A 16,796-nucleotide genomic window follows, 5' to 3' on the forward strand; every position below is an offset into this window, starting at 1 on the left:
TGGTGAAAACATACTCTGATCTTAAATTTGTGTAAAGAAGACATACTGATTGTAGTTGTCTCAGGTAAGCAGCATCACCAGTATCCAACATGTCTGACTTTGATACACCCAGAAATGGCAATCCCAGAAATTGAATTGATAGAATTTGCTTAGACAAACTCAGAAATACTGTAGGTCTGGTGTTCAGCTCCATTTTCTGTGACACAAGCCTCGATTGTCTAAACAATGTCATGAGGTACAATGTATATGCTACAATGTCCTATACAATCGGATCGTTATAAGCAATGGATGTGACTTCTGGAAATACTTTAATCAAACAGAAGAACCTGCACTAATATGCACCTAAAGGAAACATCATCAGATGGAGATTTACACTCCTCCTTAGAATAACATTTTTTAATACTCGATAGTGGTTATTCCTAATTATGTACCTGGGACTCTTATCTCTAGCGGACCAAGGGCCGTCTTTTCGTATGGGCTTAATGGGCACTTTCCCAGGGGACCCAGGTGTATGAGGGCACTATGCTAATAGCTGTGGATCCCCTTTTTCCAGGGATACCAGAATTTTGAAAATCGGCCCTGGGGTACTGGATATATCCAACTTCAAAGCAGCAGTCCACATCTGACCTGTTAATTGCAATTCCCAGTCATATTTCTCAGGTTATCTCTGACTTAGAGTTTTTCTGAGAGTATATTCCAAAAGCTGAGACTCTCTCCTTTCTGTCGACACTAGCGGCTTGTCTCTATCATGCCCAGAACCAGAGATATCAGCCTTCCAGCAGCCGGTCCCTGCTCCAGCTCCAAACTTCTGGTGTACAGTTTTATATTTTTGTCAATGGATTGCTCCAAGTTCCCAGCACCTTCTGAAAGGTGGGACTCTAGGTTTTTATACTATTGAAGGCTAAGAAATCTATTTCCAGATAATGGCGATATCTGCAGTCAAACAAGCTGCCCTTCCACCGGAAAATGACGAATATTAAGCCCACTCAATTATCCAACCCTCCCCTGCGTATAAAACACCCCCTACCTCCATGGAAGTCATTTACAAGGGACCCTTCATTCAGCTCAGTGCCCCCTTCCACACGTTAGTGTTCACCCTCCCACCACCTGTGCAGTAAAGGACTAATTAGCAGAAGTTACTGCTCCAGGTCCTACATGTTGAGTGGAAGATAGAGCCCCCCCTACCACCCGTGGGACGTCAAAGCTGCTGCTGATAGCACCCCCCACCCCTAGGAGGGGAGAATGGGTAAGGGCCCCAGTGCAATGCTTTGCCCAGGGGCCCACACTGCTGTTAAGACAGCCCTGAGCGGATCTACTGTTTTTTATTACCTACCAGCTTACTCCAGTGATTCCTGCTGGTAAGACCACTTTTTAACTGTTGACCTTGTTGGACTTGAGCAGCCTCTGTAAGTTCTGGCAGATGCATAATACCCAAATGGGAAAAGTGAATGGTTATAGGCAGAAGAAAAGTGCCCATAAGTCAGGGGAAGTAATCCTTTAGGGAAATGCCCTGACTTTCCCTTTCTTATAAGACATATTCAGTGCTCATTGGCACATACACTATTATGTTGACACCTGAAGTACATGAGCAGTGGTCTGTGTAATTTCCAATCATTATAGATCAGACAGCCTGCTTTTTTAGTTGCATGTACAATGGTTATGTACAGTAGAATGGTTCAGAGTTGCACAAAAGTCTGTTCTATGGGTCTGGTGTTATTAAGGATCTCTCAGATCTCAGTATCTGGCGGCTGCTGGCGGAGATGGATGTGGATCCCACACACTTGCACATCCATTTCTGAGAATGGGGTGCTCAAGCACTGGCGATAGCATGGGTTGACGGACGGCGCAATAGGAGCAGCTCAGATAAGAGCGGCTCCATCTGTACTACTTTTCCCTGGTGATATAACTTAAAAAGACGGATGCATCTCCGAATACATTATTCTGGAGATGTACCTTTTGTTTGTATCTAATTACATTTTTATAGGTAAATTTAATTCTTCTATTTACACTCTAAACCAATTAACTAATTTACATTTGATTATATTTTACATTTACAGTTTGTTTTCTGATTAATAATCAGCAAATGTATTCTGTTGGGCATTGAAAAACAAAGTTTTACTGTTTATAATCTAATTCTAGAGATTTATTGAAAGAACTTACCTGTAGTATGGGCAATATTTATGCAGCACTGGCTGTAGAAAGTTGCCATTTCTCAGCCGCAGTGTAACATGAAGTGTAGAACACATCGGGCTCTACAGTTACAAAAAATGGAAAAGTATCGCAAAAATGGTATCACCACTTCATAAATACATAGTCCTAGGTGTCACATTACTTAGACCGTACACAGAAGCATAACGGGTGTGGTATGATTCACCGACAGTCGGGATCCCGAGAGTCATTATCTGACTCCGGCCGTCAGAGTTTTAACAGTCGGGATCCCGACGTCGGATTAATGACTGTACGTCCCAACCGTCGGGACCCCGTCCGGCACCCAGCATAACAGATATCTCATAACTACATATCATTAATATTCAGCATATGTAATATATAACATTTATTAACAGTTATTTAGAACACATGTTACAGATGTGTCATACACTGTTGCAGAAGCCTTTGCAAATTGCCCCTTTATTTCTAACCTATAATATGCCTGTCTGTGGGTGGATCCAGCTGCCACCCCTGAAATCTGTGTAAGCCCCCATTGCCCACTACCTGCTGCTCCAGGGCATCTTCTTCTCTGCCAGTCCCACAGCTACTACTATACAGTACATTGCAGCGGTGAGTGGGGTGTGACTCCATCTGTGCAGTGCTGTGCTGTCTTTACTTTTTACTAGTGTCATATAATCAATATCCTTGTATGAGCTATTTTATAAATGATCCTTTTATTTAGATGTCAATATAATACATTTGAAATCCAGCATCAATTGGTGTCACATAATTGATATTCTTTAATATATAGGGTGATATTCCAATTGTAAAGCGCAACGGAATATGCTGTGCTATATAAGAAACTGTCAATAAATAAATATATTCAATGTAAGCTATGTCATGGAAATCAATTATCATAATATGTTAAGTGACAGTGCTGCTCCAACCAATGAACCGTAGCTTACATTGGTCACATGGTGCACAAAGGCATAAACAGATCGGTCTTATATTCATTTTTCAACATAAGGTATTAGTTAGTTAAAAAGACACAAATCTCTTGAAACTAGAGGGTCTCAGTGTCATTGAAAACTGCATTCAACCAAGAGATAAATGTCTTTTATTACAGAACCAAAGATTAAGTATCAGTCACTGTAAATGTTCTCACATAAAGTGGAAAGCCACTATGACATCTTTATTGAAGCTGTAAGGTGACACATAGCTTTGCTACACTATATACAATAAATTGCATCTGTGAGAGCTAATTAAAGCACAGTTTTATTTCCCTTTGACTAAAAGCAATTCAAGATTAGGAATAGTAGAAGTTGGACATGTGCATTTTTTACAGCTTACTGTAATTAATACACAGTTCCAAAAGAAGAAGGGCTAAAGTCAAAACACCAAGCGGAAAATACGGTATATATTCATAGTCAATTAGCCGCAAGGTTCATCTCGCAGGTAAGTGCTGGATAATTACAGCGAGTGGGGAAAAGCTATTCAATTAAATAGCAGTTTTTTCCACACCTATAATTGGGTGTAGAAATTCACTGATTCCATGTAAACTACAGAATCATTAGGTGTTCCTTCCCGCATGTGAACCCCTGATTATGCCCATTTTTCACGGATTTCAGGACCTGTGAAAAAATCATGCTACCCTTGTAATTAGCTGAGGGGTAAACCCCATTGAGTCTCTTACACTAGTGTTCATTCTAGCACCTGCCAACTTTGAAAACCAGTCCCTTTTTCCTGCCTGGGGTGTAGCTGTGTGCTGTGGTGTTTCTAGCACAGATCTGGTTTGCATATCAGTGCTGATATACAGACCACACTGTGCTAGAAGCACTACAGCAGACAGCGACACCCCAGGCAGGGAAGAGGAACTGCATGGGTTTTCAAAGTTGGCTAGTGCTAGAATGAACACTATTACACAGGTCATAGAACAAAATCTGATGATTTATTTGGTGGTGGAATGGGACACTTGTTCACCCCAATCACAGGCGAATCCACTTCTCTTTGTTTTTTTGGATGCTATATTGACTTACAGAGGTGCTGGATTATATATCATGGGAGGAGGGGTTGTAATATACCTATTGTTGGACATACTTTATAACTACTAATAGACAAAGGTTAAAGCAAACCATGATGTATGCCTTTTGTAAAACACAAGTAAAAAAATAAAAGAAAGAGTCATAACATTATTATTACAAGTAAACTGAAATATGTAAAGAAAATAACATTGTATAATCATAAACTCATAAACAGATGTGTGTATAACACAAATGACCTTTTGTACACCATGTGAAATAATTGCTTAAGAAACTAGTAGTAGTAGGCAATGCAGCTTAATAAACTTTTTTCCTTTAGCATATCAATTTGGCAGCACATATTGTTATTGGTTATACAGCTTAGCCTTTGAGCAATATGTGCTATGCTATATGTAAACATGATATTTTATACTCAGTTTTGCAGTATAACCTCTATAGCACTTCTTAAAGTACTGAAGTGCATACTGTACAAACTATTAGAAAAACAGTTCAAGAATTAATGTATTAGTATCATTTAACATTCACAACAAGGAGGTATAAAATATTTCAATGTAGAACAGTGTTTTTCAACCACTGTGCCATGGCACACCAGTGTGCCTTGAGACGTTCTCAAGTGTGCCTCCAGATCTAGAGATGTCCACACCAGTTTACAGCCACCACCCCCAGTTCTACTGTATTCAATCTTGAATCGATGTGAGGGCCAATGTGTTTTATTTTTGTTACCTGTGAGGCCCAATGGGATTGTTTTTTTTCCTGTGGGAGCCAATGTTGTTTTCCCTGTGGGGGTTTGATGGTGTGCCTTGGTGATATTAATATCTTGTTTGGTGTGCCACAAGTTAAAAAAGGGTGAAAATTACTGTAGAGGGATTACAATAAAATTAAAAGTAAGTTATAGACATCATAAACAATAACTAGAATTAGCCTTATACATACAGAATTAAGGCTGCCATTATTGTAGTACTAAGGCCCCCTTACACTTGTCCAATTTATTGTCCAACAAGTTGGACCTGATTGACTCGAGTTTTCTCCTATGTGCAGGAGGATCAATCTCTTGCAATCTCTTGGTTATACCCAATGGCACAGGATTGTGCATTGGGTCCTACACATCAGGCACATCCGCCTGAATCTTACAACATCTCACAAGTGTAACGGGCTCTGTAGGCCAGTATTCAATGCTCTGGATTCATTACTTTTTTCAGTGAACTGGGCTGTTTTTTCAGCTGTGAATTTTTTCTCTGAAAATGTTATTCGCTGTATTCAATGTTTACTGTTCACCGAAAGTGAAGAGTGAATGCCGGCCAGTGTCCGTTTCATACTCGCTGCAATTCACTGGTGTATTTCAATGGGGTTTTGACTTTAATTCGTTGAGAGTGTATTTATTGCTAGAATGGAGAACTGCTTTCACCATGATTTTCGCAGAGATTCACCGTTTTGCATTCGACATCTTTTTAAGGTGAAATGGAATGTGTTGTTTTTTTGTTTTTGGTGTGTAAAAATCAGTAATTTTATTATTTGAAGGGTCTTGCTATTTGGATTTATGAACTTGCAGCACATTGATATATATTTAATTTTTACATTTTTCAGACGTCAGCAGGGAGGCGGAGAGCCGCTCATTCACTGTGCTGGGTCCCGTTCATTACATATGCAGCCTAAATCTAACCTTCCCCACCCCCTCTGCAGACTAACCCTAAGTCCCAAATTACTGCCTAACCCTGGCCACAATTTAGGATGCCCCAATGCCAAGATTGCCACCACATTTGGTTTACGCACAATGGGCCTGATTCAGACCTGAACTCTGCTGTGTAAATCTGTAGAGGACTGTGATCAGAAAGATGCCGCCCAGATAAAGTGAAATCCCACCTGTGCAAGTCTGCGTATGAATTGCGAATGGATCGGTATTTTTCAAATCAATTTACAACTTACCATGGAATGCTTTTCCCAGTCTGTGCAAGTGCGCATAACTCTTAGCCTTCCACAACACTGCCACAGAGACAGGCTGATGCAGGCCTGAGGTAATGTCACACACCCTCCCTGAATATACCTGGGCATGCCTGCATTTTTCTGGACACTCCCAGAAAATGGCAGGTTACCTTTCTGTCAGTTCTCGCTGTGATGGGATTGCAAAAAAGTAATCTATCATTTTTTACAATTTTACCTCGCGAGTGAGCACTACGATCCATACGCATGTGCAGTCATTCGATACTTATCGATTGGCTTGCAAATTCACACCATAGTGATCAGGTCTGAATAACACCTAGAGGAAATCGTACATTATCAGAAATGTACTGGGAATTCCTGAATAGTGACTGGGCGGTAACAATTCAGATGCAGAGACATGGAGCTTCGGTGACTTCTAATTGGAGTGTCGTTGGCAGACACCTAATCGCTCACATTGGAGACCATACTGCCATAGGGCTGGAACAAGTATTGATGATGTCACTAAGGTTGGCACCAGCAGTATTTCTATAGATAATCAGAATGGACACATATTCATACACACAGACGTACAAAAGGGTAGGACTTTGTATTGGTTATTGCATAAAGTTGCAGACATGTGACTGCCAGCAAACTATGACATGGCTGTGGCCGACTAAGAATCAAAAACAGTTTGAGCTCTGTGTGGGGAATGCACTAACATCCGCCGCTCCACATCACCGCTCACTGCATTCATAATAATCGCATATGCACTAACTTATACAATTATTAATGCAAAGGACAGCTCTTGCAATAAGAACTGCCCTTTGCGATGCAGCTCCAGTGATGGACTTCCGGGTCTGAGGCTTGGGAGTACCTCTGTGCATCACTTCAAAGAGAATCCCATAGGCTTCTACAGGGTATTGCTGGCAATTCCTAACCCAGCAGTACTCCGGTCGAGGGGCTTTAGTGCATCCAATCACTTTGGTGCATCCCGCCCTGTGACTGACTTCATTAGAACTCTGCCAATTGTGTCTGAACTGCTATGGCTCACAGTGGTGTGCTGTGAGTCAAGGGGTTTTGGCCTTGTGGCACATCTCTATCTCTTTATGGACCTGATTCAGATTGGCTCGCTAGGCAGGGTATATAAACGCTGCCCAGCCGAACGCCCCCGGCTATGGAATTCCCATGTGTACATGAACATATCCCCTAGCATCAATGGATGCTGACCAGCGAATGATTTCTCTCCCCTTCGGTAATAAACTTTTTTACCATCGCTGTTCGCCGAAGATGGGGCAGGTGCTGACCTCAAGTGATGTCAGCAGGGCCGGCGCCCCCACTAGGCAGGTCTAGGCATTTGCCTAGGGCGCCGGCCACTGGAGGGAGGTAATGAGCCGCCGAGGAGAGGTACCATAGAAAGCTGTGAGCGAGGAGCAGGTAAGACAGGCTTCCCTCCCCCCCCCCATCCCGCCCATCAATCAACGCTGCCCTCCTCCCTCCATGTACACGGTATAGCCAGCATTATCCACCCGCACACACACACACCCCCCGGAGAGCGGGTGCCCGCTGCGGTATCTCCCGCAAAACAGTAAACAGTCCCGTCGTCCACCCTCCCGCGCCCGCCGCAGTATAGCCCGCAAACCCCCCCCCCCGGAGCGCGCGCGCGGGGGTGCATCGGGCGGTGGGCAGAGGATTTGCCTGGGGCGGGGGGGAGGCTTGCACCGGCCCTGGATGTCAGCCACCCTTCCCAAGCAGCCATCGTCGCGTCTGCTTCTACTGGGGAATGCCCAGTGTTTTATGGATGTTTTTACGCTGGACATTCCCATGCTGCCCCCCCATGCATGCCTCCAACCCTCCCTCACCACAGCGAACAGCCCAGCAGGTGCCCGGGTTTGCACCTATGCCAAAATGTGCATGTTCATGCGCAAACCCCAACCATCCGGGCTGGGGCTGAATTTGACCCCATGTCAGGAGGCCAAACAGAAAACTGAGAGATAGAGGTGCTCGGACAGCCCAGTCTCTTGGCGTGGCGGACTAGCCTGTCAGCCCATTAGCCCTTCCGGCAATTGCTAGATGGGCAGTCCAGCCCTGAATGTCATGAAAACTTAGAACAGGTTTAGACATAGGACTGTTCTACTGTTAGAATTGATGTGCTTGTGAATACACCTTCTTAAACATTAGTATGGGAAATCATTCATACAAAGGGGTGTATGGAAACTGCTGTAGACACAAAAACAAATATTTTTTTTTTTTTTAAATAAATGTAAATGAATATGTAAATATAATCATTCTGATTTTTTAAATCTAATTACATTTTACTCTGGATATTACAAATCAGCATAGCCTAACCAAATGCCATCAAGCCAGTACAATTATGTTCCAAATATCTTATAGCAGCTAAGTTAATCCAGACCTCTAAACTGTGAATTTAAACTCCTTTTTTTAAATGAACACATGGCAGTGGCTGATATGGTCTGGTCAACAACTATAGTTGGGTTTTACAAAGGGAACAGCTTGCTTATCTTATGCTGCAGAAGATGGCTCACACTTTGTTATATGGGATTGTAATATTTCCATTTTGTATACAATTTGAATCCTGCATTTAAAATAGATACGTATTAAAATAAAAGCAAAACAGACTGCATGAAATAAATGGTTTTGAAATTACAATTACAGGATGGATTTAGTCTGTACTCTAGTCTACACTGTAGAAAGCTATTTGGATTGATAAAAATAAAGACAATCCGGCATTTATAAAGATTGTAATAATCAATTTATGAAACACTTGTAAAGTAGGTTACAAAGGGAATGCTGGAAGAAAGAACTGCTCTGTGGTGCTACAGTGCCATCGTACGATGTGCCATTCCATTGCTAGCAAATCACTCCTTTTGTTGGAACCATCAAAAGCGTTCCATTATAGAAAGTAAGACCTTTTTCCTGTCCCTTATGACAAAGTTGGAATTACTCACTAAGGAACCACTAGAAGGATAATTTTATCTGTGGAGATGGTTGGCCCCCAAAGCCATATTTTTCTATTAAAATAGAAGCTGAAGTAAAATATTTTAATCTGCCGGCTTCTGTATCAGAGGAAGATTTTTCCAAAGCTGCTCAGATTTCCACCTTGTAGTTATGGCAGTACTTTGAAGTGGAGACCTAGCACCTTATCAGTTCACTGCAGAGATTTCTGAAAATCATTTTACACTCATAATATATATATATATATATATATATATATATATATATATATATATATATATATATATATATATACTTATTTATATAATGGAAATGATTGAGGGCACTCACCATTTTGATGAATATAGGTTTATCAAAGAATTGTTGCTTACATAAAGAAAAGTGTAAATGTTTCAATCCACTACTTGGGGACCTTTGTCAAAACAGCAGCAGCAGAAATGGTTACTCCTTCCACTACAAGCATATAGAATATAGAGGCTTCTTCATATGTCCATATGTCTGTATATTTTAAAAAACAAGAGATGAGATCCATTCTAGGATTTAGCCGTTTATTGGAAAGAACCCAACACGTTTCGTCAGATCGACTTCATCAGGGGTACCGCTAGGGTGGTACAGAAAACAGAAAGGGATAGATTGTAAGCATTGGTATGTACCATATATCATTCTATGTACTAATATGTATATATATATATATATATATATATATACTTTTTTATGCTTACTATCTATCCCTTTTCTGTTTTCTGTTTTCTGTACTACCCTAGCTGTACCCCTGATGAAGTCAATCTGATGAAACACGTTAGGTTCTTTCAAATAAATGTCTAAATCCTAGAATTGATCTCGTATCTTGTTTTTGAACATATACAGACATATGGACATATGAAGAAGCGTCTATATTGGTTTTATATGTTTTAGAAAATTATTTTATAAGTCTATTGTTGGGTGGTACCATACTTACTAAGCTCAGCGCACTTCCACAATTTTATATAAATATATATATATATATATATATATATATGCACACAAAGCTTCTCAAAAAAATTATTAATGCCCCTCAGGTGTTGAAAAACAGGGGGGGGGGGGGCGTTCTCAGGGGTGCCAACAGGACAGCCGAGCCCTGGTAAAAAGGAAGGATGGGGCCTCCAGGAGCACTGAGCTCCTACTACCATGTAGAAGCTGGCACTGTGGATAAGGTAGTCTTCAGGGGCAACTCATATCTCCTGGACCCCCGGGGGGTAGGAACTCTTAGCTATGCCCATATGAAACCACAAATATCCCACATAGCTACAACCATATTTTGTGCGCACCACATTGGGTGTAGGGGGGAAGTAATACCACTGATGAATAATTTAAATGCACACTCTGGAGCCATATCTCCTAGAGGAGAGGCAGTGGGTCCACCAGGGGAGTTATTTTGCCCCTGTGAGTCAGTCTGGCCCTGCTGGAGAATTGTAAGGGGCGTGGTCAACATTTTCGGAGCTACTGCATTGTACTGGCAAAAATTAAAAAAAAAAAAAATAATAATTCTGATTACTTGCATGTTTTAAAAAAACATTGAAACAAATGTCTTTACCATAGTTTATCAATGAATACTTAGTGACAGCAATAAAAATATCTAACATATAATGAAAATCACATCAATAAAAAGACAATAGAAAGTGAAAAATGTCTGAGTACAACTTAAATGGATGTAACACGCAACATAAAATGCACCAAAAGAGAAAATATATGCTATTCTTGGCATGGGGTCAGTTTCCAAGTAAAAGTTAAATACATTCTCTGTTCCCTTTTTGCACTAAGTAAAGGTTCCAATAACCATTATGTAGGTGGTATTTCTTTGACATCTGTTGAGCTATTGTAATTGGAGATTGACATACACAGAGAGAAAAACGCACACATCTACACTCTCAGACCCCTACTGCGCTATTATTTCGACAAATGGGAGCCAACAAAAGCTGTCCATTTACTTCCTGAGAGGAAAATAACTCACTTCATTTTTTTTCAGACAGAAGAGGATACAATTACTTCAAATACCAGCTTTGAGAGAAAATAATGTAGTTCAGTGCTTTATATATATTTTTTAAAATCCAGCGGGAAACACATTTGCTATGAGACCAATGGGATGTATTTGTGACATGCCAAATATGTATGTACCACATGCCATATATAAATAACATAAATTATAAATATTCCAATAACTACAGTATGCAATGCAGAATTTAGAGAGACATAGCTACAAGCTTTGATGCATTAAAAAGCAATAGGAAAGGGGGTTGATAGGCAAAGGCAAATACTGGTCAAGGAAGTTGTGCCGATGCCATTGCAAACTAATGTTAAGTTCAAATGGTCAAGTACTCTCATAACAGATAACCATGCAAGGATGTCATATAGCCAGATGCAAGTGCTGTTGCCATAACTAGAGTGGTGCGGAACACAGCGTATTTTCCCTGTGTGTGCATTGTCCACATCCACCCCAATTGGTCGCCACCAGCTGCAGTGATGTCCGCTGTAATGTACAATAGTAGCTTTACACCAGGATCTTACTCTGCTGGATGCAATGCTGCTAACATACAATACAGTGAGAAGCACTGGGCAGTGTATGAGTCCCCCCCCCCACACACACACACACACACTCGTGCTCTGCCCATTACTCCTCTCCTTCAGTATTTGAGAGGAGGGACTTCCAGGCATTGGAGCACAGGAGCCAGTCTCAGCACAAGTAAAGCAATGTACGCCACAGTAAAGTTGCTCAGTGGAGGGTGTGCACACACACACACACACTCACTATCTCACACTCTCTCTTCTCACTGACACTACATCCTGCTCACACACATGCTATGCACAGAAACTATAGTCAGCTTACACACTGTTTTTTTTACACTATACCCTGTGTGTGTGTGTGTGTGTGTGTGTGTGTGGGGGGGGGATGTTAAGAATGCTCTAACTAGCATAATGGCTTTCTACCTGGCATAATGTCTATAAGAATCTCTACTGTGGCATAACATGTATAAGTGTGAAATGTGTTTTAGGTGTTCTTTTGTGTAGCAAAATGTGTATAAGGCGTACTACTTTGTGGCATAATGCGTACAATGTCTCTGGATCCTCAGCCACAGTGCACAATTCACAGGTTCTGCATGTAGACAAAAGGATGCCTTCTCTCCTGGAATGGCTGGGAGGCTGCTCAGGGTCTGATGTTGTGGGTCCGCACATGCTTATGGGAGAAAATGCGCATGTGCAGACCTGCTGTGCGAACGCCTTTGGCAAGTATCACACTCGCCAAGAGTTCACATACTAAGGGAAGGGTGCATAGAGCAGGCTGGGGCAGGGGAATGCCCAGCGGTGTATGGGCGTACCCATGAAAATGCTGCATGTTCTCCTAGAGATAAGGTGAGCCAGTGCCTGCTCCGGGCGGGTGGCTGGCGTCACATGATAACAGCGCCTTCCCCCTTTTTGGCCATCCACAACCCAGATAAATGTTAGTTCAGACTGACTTTTATCTGCGAGCAGGAAAAAATTAATTTGATAGTCGGACCATCAAATGATTTTTTGCACCGCCTCCCATGCATGCGAGGGGATGTGTAAGCGTATACATCCCCTTGCATGCAAATGCAGGGATCACACAGGGGGAGGGCCGGACGTTCGCTTGGGCAGAGGGCAGTGTTTACCTGGTTGCTAGGCAGTGAAAATACGCTGCTTAGTGAGCTGATCTGAATCAGGCCCATAGTTATTTACTTTGTTTAGAGAGAGAGAGAGCCACATACCCCCAGTGCCTAGGTCTTTCCCAGCTTTTGATGGCCCTGGTTGCATGATTAGTATTAATTAATTTATTTATTAACAGTTTCTCATATAGTGCACCAGATTCCATTGCGCTTTACAATTGTTATTAATTGAGTTTATGAGTTCATGTTATTAATTGAGTTCATGGTACTTGTGGAGTATCACGGCTCCCACGACCTTCATCGTATGCTGATTGTATGCTAAAAATCGCATCGCATGTGATCAAATCGCATGCGATGCGATGCGATGGCACCCGATTTTGCACTGAAATGCATCAGAATGCATTGAAATGTGTATTAAACTTGTGAAATGCCCCCAAATGCCATTTTTCATAGTGCACCACCCCCACTATCAACGTCAACCCGAAGCGTGGCGAGCGCAGCGACCCCGCGAGGGGCGGCGGTACGTGTCCTACGACCTTTTCATACCCCCACTATCCACGTCAGCGTGGAGTTGAGAATAGAATAGTGTGGCGAGCGCAGCGAGCCACTGAGCCCGAAGCGTGGCGAGCGCAACGTGCCCCGCGAGGGGACGTGGATACCTTCAAAGCTATACGCGTCCCCTCGCGGGCTTCACAGGTATCCGCGTCCCCTCGCGGGGCTCGCTGCGCTCGCCACGCTTCGGGCTCGCCACACTATTCTATTCTCAACTCCACGCCGACGTGGATAGTGGGGGTATGAAAAGGTCGTAGGACGCGTACCGCCGCCCCTCGTGGGCTCGCTGCGCTCGCAACGCTTCGGGTTGACGTTGATAGTGGGGGTGGTGCACTATGAAAAATGGCATTTGGGGGCATTTCACTAGTTTAATACACATTTCAATGCATTCTGATGCATTTCAGTGCAAAATCGGGTGCCATCGCATCGCATTGGATGCCATCGTATGGCATCCGATGCGATCGCATACGATTTTTGAGCAAAAATGCTCAAAAATCTGTAAAAATCGTATCGCATCGTATGCCACTACATATGGCATACGATGCCATACGATGGGGATGCAATGGCATACGATTTTTGAGCAAAAATGCTCAAAAATCGGTAAAAATCGTATCGCATCGTATGCCACTACATATGGCATACGATGCCATACGATGGGAGCCGTGATACTCCACAAGTACCGAGTTCATCTCACTGAAAGTATGTTTAATTATATTAAAGAGATATAAGCAGCCAGAGACAGCTCAACCTACAGGATTCTGAATGTCTGATTCCGTTTCTGTGTTTCTTTGATACAGTATAGTACAAATGTTTATCCCCGCGGATAACATAATGAAACACATTCAGCAATCAAAATTTAATTGTAACATTTTTACAAGTGATTGTAAATGTTTCTGTTCTATGCATAGGTCAGGTCACTTGGCTGATTTACTTTGTGGAACATAATATACGTTTTACATATGACCTTCAAGAAGCCAATTAATGTGGATATTTCTAGCCTTTAAAGGTCGATACACAGTGCCTTAACCTCAACAATGAATTAAGGATAGATTTACGGAAGAACAACACTAATAGCACATACTGCTAAAATAATGTTTTACAACTGAAAAGATGAAATTGTATCTATAAATATAATATTTTGTACATATTTTTTTCTTTGCTGAACTATCTTTTTATGTATAAAACCAGTTATCATCAGTCCGCAAGACTTAACTGTCTGATTTCTAAGTGCCCACTATGGGCCTGATTCTGGTTCCATCCATCCATGGCGTGATCGATGGTGCAGCTCTGTGCATGCTTATGGCCGATTATACGCATGCCCACTGTGTGAACGCTTTAGGAAACTGTCATGGTCACTGAGGCGTTCCCCTCGCATGGATAGGGGAAGGAGGGGGTGGGCAGGGGCCAGAGCAGGGGAACACCTAGCGTTTTATGGGCATCCCCATGAAAACGCTGCTGGTGGCAGGTAGCTGACATCACATGACGTCAGCTACCGCCCCCTCTTCGGCGGACTCCAACGGAAATAAATGTCAGTTTGAGGGGGGGGGGGGGCGTTTGGTGGGGCAGTGAACGACCGCTGCTTACGAGTGATAGAGAATTAGGCCCTATATACAGTAATATGTCACATATTGTATGACTGATCCATTTCAGCATAAAACACTTGATACATTTCTTCTGCTAATCGTACAGTTGTACAAGGCAAATGCTGTATACTGTTTTATTAAAAAAGGTTGTTTCTCCAGCAAGTGGTATCCTGATGGCTGACAGCCAATGCCTAGGTTGACTGTCAATATCATATGGTTGGCATACACATGAGTGACAGGATCAAAAGTTGGATCCACTCAATAGGTCAACGTGGCGATGGTGGACACAAATTCTGACACTTTCATACATTACCATCCACACGGACTCTGATTGGGATTGGTAAAGTGTGCCTAGTGCTGCGGTAGTGGAGCACCAGACCCTGAGCTTCGTTCTCCCTGCAAGGGGACGCAGTACACTAAATGGGGTCCACGTGCTTAGGCGCCAGCATTGTCACAAATAAACATGAAAATCAGTTGTTCACCTTTTCTGTATGGACCCTTTGCTTAATTAGTTAGTAATTACTCACCTTCTTCCTTCTCTGCTTTCTTCCTTTACATTATTCTGCTTTATTCCTCCAGTCTCAGGAGCTGGTCTTCTGCACCAGTACTGAGTGTGAGTGAGTGTCTGTGAGTGGGTGTAAGTATGAGTATATGCGCATTTGAGAATGCGCATTTGTGTGTGAACCCCCCTGTGTGTGTGCCTCTGAGAACTATATATCCCAGCAGCCACCTACCCTCCCAGCAGCCCCTTTACCTCCCAGCAGTCCCCTCCCCTCCAATCAGCTCCCTGCCATTGCAACAATGGAGGAGAGACCACTGGGAACCACAGAGACCACTACAGACAGTATATATTTATTTTTTCAAAGCTGAAAATCCTGCCACCATTTTTTTTAAGATCCAGAATGAACCAGTATTGAACCAGTAATCCAAAATTGGGCTCAAGTTTTATTTGCGGTGAAAACCATGCATCCATCCAATTGACTTCCTCCCATAGTTTTCAAAATGTAACTTGGGAAGCTGTGCCTTGTTTAATATTACGGTCATGTAACAAAAGATCATATAAATTACATCTAAAAAACATGGGAACACAACATATATACACATATAGAATTTTTTTTGGGGGGGGTTAGTAGGGGTGCTACAATTTTCAAGCCGCTCTCCCAGGAACGGGAAAGGGAATATGTACAATGCACATCCCCATATATCAATGCACAATGATATATGGCAATTCCAGTTATATCAAATAAAGAAAAGTAAACAGTCAAACCTTGTCCCATGATTATTACTTATTTTCCAGTGTACAGTTATCAGCTTCAGGCTAGCATGTCATAAAAGCTAACAGCTGCTGCGTATAACTACATGGCATAGTAGTTTAGTTGTTGGAGAACACCTAGGCTAAGCTAGACAAACATAAGCCAGAGCAATCCTACATGTTAAATATTTCAAGAGGAATATAAATCTTGGCAGACTAGCCTTTAAAATAGGATTGTACAATTCAGACCTGTGTGAGGGTCATAAGGGAGAAAACTGCCTGCTGGAGGGCTGCAAACCACACTCATGCTCTCCCCAGTCACCAGCTAATGAACACTGTTCAGTAGTAACAACTGCCAACATGCAACACTCAGTCATATGGCCATATCCCCTTCAAAGTTATGCTCAGGGATCAACATGTTAAGCTGGCCATACATCAGGAAGACCAGCATATGATCCGGATCCTGTCACAAAGTCCCCAGCAGCCTCCCAGACACACAATAGATCTTATGTGTGTGAGATCTGCAACTCCCAGCATACTCATCCTTAAGGCCCCCATACATTAGGCCGACTTGTCTGAAAGACAAGTCGGACCTAATGTCCTCTGAGCTCTTCCGGCAGCTCCCCGGGAGAGCTCACTACGATTTGGCACTTGATGTGCCATTTTTCACATG

At 42.4% G+C, this 16,796-nt stretch overlaps 1 protein-coding gene across 5 annotated transcripts in view; it reads right to left on the reverse strand.

Annotated features, from left to right (window-relative positions):
• AUTS2 (activator of transcription and developmental regulator AUTS2) overlaps positions 1-16,796 on the reverse strand; it is a 1,267,464-nt gene that overhangs the window by 1,011,280 nt on the left and 239,388 nt on the right. The window lies entirely within an intron of this gene.

Source organism: Crinia signifera, chromosome 2 (genome assembly GCF_055691185.1).
Source record: "Crinia signifera chromosome 2, ASM5569118v1, whole genome shotgun sequence".
Classification (NCBI taxonomy): domain Eukaryota; kingdom Metazoa; phylum Chordata; class Amphibia; order Anura; family Myobatrachidae; genus Crinia; species Crinia signifera.